Source organism: Ictidomys tridecemlineatus, chromosome 5 (genome assembly GCF_052094955.1).
Source record: "Ictidomys tridecemlineatus isolate mIctTri1 chromosome 5, mIctTri1.hap1, whole genome shotgun sequence".
In the NCBI taxonomy this organism is placed as follows: Eukaryota; Metazoa; Chordata; class Mammalia; order Rodentia; family Sciuridae; genus Ictidomys; species Ictidomys tridecemlineatus.
The window spans coordinates 134,742,563-134,750,908 of NC_135481.1; the positions used below are offsets into that span (position 1 = coordinate 134,742,563).

Here is an 8,346-nt window from a genome sequence, read left to right on the forward strand (position 1 = left end):
CATCCTCAGTTCTTTTTTATTTTATTTTATCTTGAGACAGGGTCTCCTAAGTGACCCAGGCTGGCCTCAAACTTGAGATCCTCCTGCCTCAGCCTTCCAAGTTGCTGGAATTACAGGATTGTGCCACTGCTCCCAGCAATTTATTTTCTTTCAAAGAAAAAAGAATGAGACTTAGCAAGAGTGAAATTGTCAAATATCACACCTACACATGTGTGCAGAGCCAGGATCTCAACTCTGCTGCATTCTCTCCCACTCCACCCCTTTGCCCAAGCCCAAGGCAATGATGGAGAAGATTGCTAAATAAATCTTATTTCTAAGAAATGCTTAATTTTCCTACTGACCTGTTGCTTCTCTGGGTTTCAGAGAGTATAAGATTTAATGAACATAATCTTTATATAATTTTCCACTCCACAGCCTGCCCCACTGCAAGTGTGCCATTGGGACCCAGAAGATGACACAAGTTTAGTAGGGGGCAGGATGATGATTTCCCCAGCACATAATGGCCATGCTTGGCAGTGATGATGCTCCAGCTTCTGTGGCCACTCAGCCACTCTGCTCCCAGCTGCAGCTGATCCAGAAGATCAGAAGTGTGAGTTCAAAAAGGTTCTTCTTTCTTCTGAAACGGAAAAGCATGCCAGTGCCCACATGCAGGCAACAGAGAGCTCGGTGAATCCTAATCTCCTAGTCTACTTTTGATAGGAGACCAGATTTGTATAAACTCAACCCCTTCCTGGTTCATGGTCAGAACTTCTGAAATTCTTCTAGATGCTGGCCATCCAAGTGACAATGCCTGGGCATATCTGCTCGGATTTGCCCAACCCCCAGGTTTATCTGGGAATCCAAGGAAGGAGAGAAAGAGGAAGAAGGAGTCCATTGCTGTGGAGGAGCTCAGCCACAGATCCAGCTGGAGAAGCAAACAGAACTAGTCATATCATTACTGCAAGCGTTTTTCTTGCTTTCTTTTTAATTTTAACTAACCATAGCTTTTTACTCATGTAAAAGCCAGGCTTCCTCTCCCTCACAGTGCTTGTGCTTCAGCTCTAGAAAACCAAGCCAGGTTTGTGAGGTTCAGAGTGAGAATGCCCACAACCCAGGACGATGGTCTGGGCTGCCTCTCTGGCCTCAGTCAGGGGCTTTGGTTGTTAGTCACAGAATCCAACACTGGTTACCTTAGCAAAAAAGAAACTTTGGACAAAAAAGAAATTTGAGGGAAGGAATACCTCTGGGCTTTATGTAGCTCAATAACACCAGGATTTCTTAGACTATGTAGCAGATGTCAACTAGTGACTTCTATGCCAAATTTGGTTCAGCAGCTCCATGAGGTCACTATGGTAGCAGCCCTCAAGATAGCTAGGTCAGCTGGGTGTGGTGGCACATGTTGTTAATCCCAGCTACTCAGAAGCCTGGGGCAGGAAGATCACATATTCAAGGCCAGACTGGAAAACTTAGCGAGATAAAATATAAATAAAAGGACTGGGGATAGAGCTGGATTCAATCCCCAGTACCAGAAAGAAAGAAAAAGAAGAAAGAAGAAAGAAAGAAAGAAAGAAAGAAAGAAAGAAAGAAAGAAAGAAAGAAAGAAAGAAAGAAAGAAAAAAAGGGTCAGAGATGCAGCTCAGTGGTACAGCACATGCCTAGCATGTGCAAGGCCCTGGGTTCCAAACCCAGTACTGAATAAAAAGGGTCATAAAAGACATTGATTGTGGCTTTTACCTTGTCACTCACTCTGCTAGCTGCTACATTATGAAGACACTCAAGCAGTCCAGGAAGAGGCCCATGTATAGAGGAACTGAGGCTTCCTGCCAAAAGCCTTGTGAGTAAGACGTGTTGGCAGTGGCCCTTCCAGCCCCAGACAGCTGCAGCCTTATAGGAGACCCTGAACTGGAATGACCAACTGAGCCACATCCAACTACGCATTGGACTGAGTTTTTACATCCTGGCCTCACGACATCTATGAAAGAAACTTTATTATTAATTACTCCATGCTGCAGAAGGGGAAACTGAGACAAGCAGAAAGTGGCTGAGATGGGACACAGCAAAGCCCTCTCTTGAAGGGTTGAGCTGGGACAACAAGCCCAGCTCTGCTTATCTAGATATACTTTCACAAATTCCCTTATCTATGCCTCTTGCCAAGGCCCTCATTTATTCCTCAAGTATAAGGCTCTGCCTGGACCTTTCAATGTACCTGACAGCAAAACCAGAGTGAAAGCCTGACTCCCAGGATCACTAAATTTCAGTCTGCCTTTTTTTTCCCAGCCTCTCAAATACATCTGCACATGCCCCTGCTGTGTACCCCTCATTCTCTAGACCAGTAGACCACACTCAGACTTATCCAGAGACCCATGTGATTCCTAGGTTTCCCAATGTGCCTGAAACCAGTATTTCCAGGAACAGCTATGTTTTGTTAGAAACAATAGTCACCTGGGGCATGATGCAACACTCCCAGGGGCTGGTAGGTTCCCTTCCCAAGGTGGCCCCCAGAGAAGTGTCCATAGCAGCAAGTCCCATAGGGGACTTCTGCCAGCAACATCCTCTAGTATCAGGTCTCCTTGAAGGGGGAGGGTTAGGCTTATGCAACTTTTTCTAGGATTTAACTCTTTCTTTTTGGTCTTTATGTTCATAATTATGTCTGAATGAATTTTGTGCAGTTCATATGTACATGATCAAGCAGTGACTTAAGTTGCTGGGAAGAAATGGTCAGAATCCTCACCATCCCTTTTAGAACCTATGGCTTTCTAATTGCTTTTCAGGAAGAAACCATTTAGTCCAGTGTTCAGCCTCTCCAGCTGAAACGTTACCATAATGCTGGTCACTAACTCCTTTCAAGGTGTAGCCTCTGAGACATCTCTATGAAAAATGTCTCACATTTTTAGGACCAAAATCCCTCCCCCAACATGCCCAACAAGCAGCATAACCAGGCATTCTGAACCCCTAGGAGTCAACAAAGCTTTAGTCCTGTTTCTGTATCACTTAGGATTAGGTGGAGCTGTTTGTGACAGAAACTCCAAAATAGCAGAAGCTTCAACAAGTTTATTTTTCTCTCAGATAAACAAAGCTTATAGGGAGTAATCAGAGATCAGGGCTCAGTGCCCCTCTCCATAGTGACCTAAGAGCAATGTGCCAGCACTTTTCCAGCAGCCCAATCTTTCAAAATCTATATTGTGTGGCTTCTATATCATGGACTCAAGGTGGCTTCTACCTCATAGGCCCAAGATGGCTTCCATCACACTCAAATTCTTGCCAGGAGGAAGGATCAGGGAATGAAGAAAGTGACTAATTGGTTTGCTCAGGCCTGAGGGATTTCTTGGATTGTAGGACTTTCAATGTTAAAACCAGCAAAGTCTGAGGCAAACTAGGATAAATTGGTTACCTTCTAGGAGGGCATGGCTCCACTGATTTGGAAACCCTTTGGTTTGTGGGAATGTGGGGAGGCACACAAACTCTATGCTCAAGGTCCACACTCCTGGAGTGTTCCGTACAACCATCCCCTCCAACCACTGCCTAAAATCAGTACATGGGACCTTTCCCACTTCTTCCAGCCCTAGTTAACTCTGCCCCTTTTCCTATTCTGGGTTAAAAATCTTTCCCTCTTCCTCCTTGCTGCTCTCAAAGGACTACCCTTTCTTCTTTCTGCCTCTAGGATAAAAAATATTAGGGCACAGTGGCTCATGCCTTAATCCCAGCAATTTGGGAGGCTGAAGCAGGACGATGGTAAGTTTGAGGCTAACCTGTACAACTTAGTTAGACTCTGCCTCAAAATAAAATAAAAAGGGATGTAGCTCGGTGGTAGAGTGTTCCTGCGTTCAATCCCTAGTTCCTTAAAAAGAAAAAAGAAAGAAGGAAAGAATAAAGATTCAACAACAGAAGCTTTTAGGCTCTTACCACCCAAAATACCCAAGGAGCAAGGGAATACCAAGGGACTGACTGACTTTCTGCTTAAAAGAGCCTGGGGGGGAGGAGGAAATATAAATCAAATGATGATGCAGTAACAATCGTAGAATCTCAGTGGTTTACAGTCATCAAGATTTATCTCTCACTCACAGTCTGGGTTGGCTAGGGGATGTTGTGACTCTGTTCTGAGCCTTGTCTTCCAGGCTAAAAGAGTAGCCTCTTCATGAATCATTCTGGTCCCCTGGCAGACTCTTTGATGGTTCAGCACACAGCCTTGCACTCAGATAATCCTGTGCAAAAATCCCTGTATTATCAGAAATAACACTTACAACACTCCTAGGAGTTAGAAGTTAATATTTTTCTCACTTTACAGACGAGAAATCTGAGGCTCAGAAAGGTTATCTTGGCTAAAGACACACAAGAATGTGAAGAAGTGCAACTGAAACTCACCCACAGATCTGTCTGGCTCCAAAGCCTATGTTCTCATTCCCTCTGCTATTCTGCAAATTCAAGGCCACCCTGGGAAAATTATAGCAAGACCCTCAGCAACTTAGTGAGTCCCTGTTTCAAAATAAGAAATTCAAAATTTCAAAATAAAAAGGGCTGGGTATGTAGCTTAGTGGTAAAACAGCCCTGGGGGAGGGGGGAACCACACACCACAATCAATTGAACACATGCATTTAGCACTATTCTCTCAAAATCCCAATAAAAAAAGACTTACAAAAAATAAAAAATTTATAAGTCAAAATGGACAAAGAGAATGAGAGCAGCAACAATAAAGATAAAAGATAATAACAGGCTGGAGATATAGCTCAATTGGTAGAGTGCTTGCCTCAAATGCACAAGGCACTGGGTTCAATCCTCAGCAACACACACACACACACAAAAGATGATAACAAAAATTTTGCAAGATGACAAACAGGAGGAGGAGTGGTGGCAGAGCTGAAAGAGCAGTACCTCAAAGCTCAGAATCAGAACATCTGTCATTGCAAAAGCTGGGGAGAAGGGTGAGGCTGAAACAGGGAGCTTGGTTGAGGGTCTCCCTACAGCCAGGTGGCTGCCTCTTCTCTGACAGGATACTGTAGTTTTATAGTAGGAGAGCTGGAACCAGGGCAGCAGGCATGGTGAAGGGAAGAGTTTCTGTATTCTTAAGTCAAGTGAGAACTTATAAGTTGAATGTTGGGCACCTCTTCCTACTCCTTGGTCCACTCCTTCCTCAGAATCCTCTTCACTCTAAGTAAACCCCTAGGTAGCAGACTAGAAGATATTCCTCTGGAGAATAATGAGGGCCCCAGAAAACAGATCTATAGATACTGACATCTGGGAGACACCCCCAATGAAATGGTGGTGTTCCAGCCCAGTTACCCCATAATGAGACCCACCAGCCGAAAAACCCTATCCCCTGCTGCCCTTCACCCATATCCAACAACTCCAGTAAATAAACAGCTCTTTAGGGACTCATTATTATGTATGAACAAGAAGCAAAAGATCACTATACATTTGAGGAAAGCATCCAATATAGAAGACAGATTAAAACAAACAACAGAAAAGGGGGCTGGGGATGTGGCTCAAGTGGTAGCGCGCTCGCCTGGCATGTGTGTGGCCTGGGTTCAATCCTCAGCACTACATACAAACAAAGATGTTGTGTCCACCAATAATTAAAAAATAAATTAAAAAAAAACAGAAAAAGGAATGGCAATAAGTTGGGGAGAGAAGGATAGAAGTTCATTGGATTAGACAAAGGGCAATGAAGAAAAGAGAGGGGGGATGGGAATAGAAAAGAGAGTAGAATGAATCGAACATAACTTTCCTATGCTCACATATGAACACACGACCAGTGTAACTCCACATCATGTACAACCACAAGAATGGGAAGTTATACTCCATGTATGTATAATATCTCAAAATATACACTCTAGGGCTGGGGCCCAGTGGTGGAGTGCTTGCCTGGCGCATGTGGGGCACTGGGTTTGGTCTTCAGCACCATGTAAAAAATAAAATAAAAGGTATTGTGTCCACCTACAATTAAAAGTATATATTTAACAAATATACTCTACTGTCACGTATATCTACAAAGAGCAAATTAAAAAAAAAAAAGGAATGGAGAGGCCCGAGGCAATGCAGATGGACAGAGAAAATGCCTTAAAACTATTATTATCCTCAGAGACAGGAAAATGATATTACACACAAAAAAACAGGAAGAGGATATTAGAAACAAAGAAAATCTAACCAGAAGGAAAGAGCTTTTGAAAATTAAAATTATGATATCAGGAAAAAAGTTCAAAGAAAGTTGAGACAAGCTTAGAGACAATTTCCAGAAAAGCAAACAAAATCATAGGGAGTGGAGGAGGCAACAGAAGAAAGGTAAAAATATTAGAAAATAAATCCAGGGGCTGGGGATGTGGTTCAAGAGGTAGCGCGCTCGCCTGGCATGCGTGGGGCACTGAGTTCCATCCTCAGAACCACATAAAAATAAATAAAAATAAAGATGTTGTGTCAGCCGAAAACTAAAAAATAAATATTAAAAAATTCTCTCTCTCTCTCTCAAAAAGAAAGAAAGAAAGAGAGAGAAAGAAAGAAAGAAAGAGAGAAAGAAAGAAAGAAAGAGAGAAAGAAAGAAAGAAAGAAAGAAAGAAAGAAAGAAAGAAAGAAAGAAAGAAAGAAAGAAAGAAAGAAAGAAAGAAAGAAAGAAAGAAAGAAAGAAAGAAAGAAATCCAGTCGGGCATGGTGGCACACACCTGTAACCCCAGTAACTGGGGAGGCTGCGGCAGGAGGACTGCAAGTTTGAGGCCAGCCTGGGCAACTTAGTGAGATCCTATCTCAAAATTTTAAAAAGGAGTTGGAGATGTACTTAGCAGCAAAGTACCCTTGGGTTATATCGTACTAATAAATAAATAAGAGAAAAAAGGGGGCGGGGCGGGGGAGGAATAAGGAGGTAAGAATTAGAAGAGGAAGAGAATTGCTTAAAATGTTTTTGTTGTTGCTGCTGTGATAAACCTCATGGTACTGTTTCACTTAAAACTCATGTATATATTATAGTGCAAACATACTTTGATTTGAATGGAACGGAAAAAGGATGTGGCGGAAGGATGCAGGAGATTGGAGCTTCTTCATGAATCTCAACCCTCAGTGAGAATGAAGAGAACTGGATGACACCCCAACCTGAGGTCCGATGGGAGGGGAAAATGAGCAGCACTGAGCGGCTCCCTTGTAGTTAAAGCGAATCCCCTTGTAAAGGGAGGTTGGTGGGTGTGCAGTGGGAGGGCAGAGCCTGCCAGGGGAATTTTGTTTTCAGGTCCTCGCCTCCTTCAGAGGCACTGATCTCCTTAAAAGAAGGGGGAGGCTCACGGCAATAGTTATACCCAGCTCTTCTGGGGCTGTGCCCTCTACAGCCTTGGAGCTCAGGACCCAGGCTGGGGTGAGTCAGTCGCCCTCCTGTTGAACCAGAGGAACTCATTCTTCCAAGGCCAAGGGAGCCCAGAGGAGGCAACTGTTGGTGCATCCACCCCACCTGGTGGAGGAAGCGAGATTGCAGCACAGGGCAACCAGGATTTTTCCAATGGCTTCTGGGGTGTGAAGAATCATTGCTTTGCTACTCTATGAAGACAATCCTTGATTTCATCTTCTCATTCCAGGTGCTCCATGGCCAGGCATCTTTGGTTCTTATCGTGGGGCTGTTCCAGTTATCTTTTGCTAAGTAATAAAGCATATTAAACTTTGTTGCTTAAAACAATCACTACCAATCACAAGGATTCAATGCTTCAGGAATTCATGTGGGGGCATCCTAGGATGGCTTGGTTGGTTGGTTGGTTGGTCGGTCCTGGGTATTGAATCCAGGGGTGCTTTATCACTGAACTACATTCTCAGCCCTTTTAATTTTTTTTAGTTTGAGATAGGGTCTTGCTAAATTGAACAGAAAACTAGCAATCCTCCTTCCTCAGACTTCCAAGTCACTGGGATTATAGGCATGTGCCACTGTGCATGGTTTGGATGACTTTTTTATGTTCCATGTCTGAGGCCTCAACTGGGAAGATTCAAGTGGCTGGGCCCTGGAGTCACTTGGAAGTATCTTCACTCATGTTTAGCCCCTGGGCTGACATGATGGGAAGACTGGTTTCAGCTGGGAATATTGACTCAGCATCTGCATATTACCCTTCCTTGTGGCTTGGGCCTCACAGTAAGGCAAGCTGGGGGGGGGAGTGGGGGGGGAGTGGGGGGGAGCAGTAGGGGGGTAGAGGGCTGAGATCTTTTATGGGGGGTAGATCAGAATGCAAGGAGCCACTGTCCCAGTAAATAAGACCAAACTTGTCCGCCCTTTTATGACCCAACCTCAGACATCACATAGGATTTGTACTATACTATACCATTCAAAGCAGTAACAAACCAGCCCACATGAACAGGGAGGGTACATAGACCTAACTACTCAGTGTAAGAAGTATTAGAGAATTTGCACCC

At 43.9% G+C, this 8,346-nt stretch overlaps 1 long non-coding RNA gene across 1 annotated transcript; it reads left to right on the plus strand.

Annotated features, from left to right (window-relative positions):
• The first annotated feature begins 2,556 nt into the window (after positions 1-2,556).
• On the plus strand, positions 2,557-7,624 carry LOC144377999 (uncharacterized). Its single transcript, XR_013439402.1, has 2 exons — positions 2,557-6,255; positions 6,931-7,624. It is a non-coding gene; the product is annotated as an uncharacterized LOC144377999 (long non-coding RNA).
• Positions 7,625-8,346: the final 722 nt, after the last annotated feature.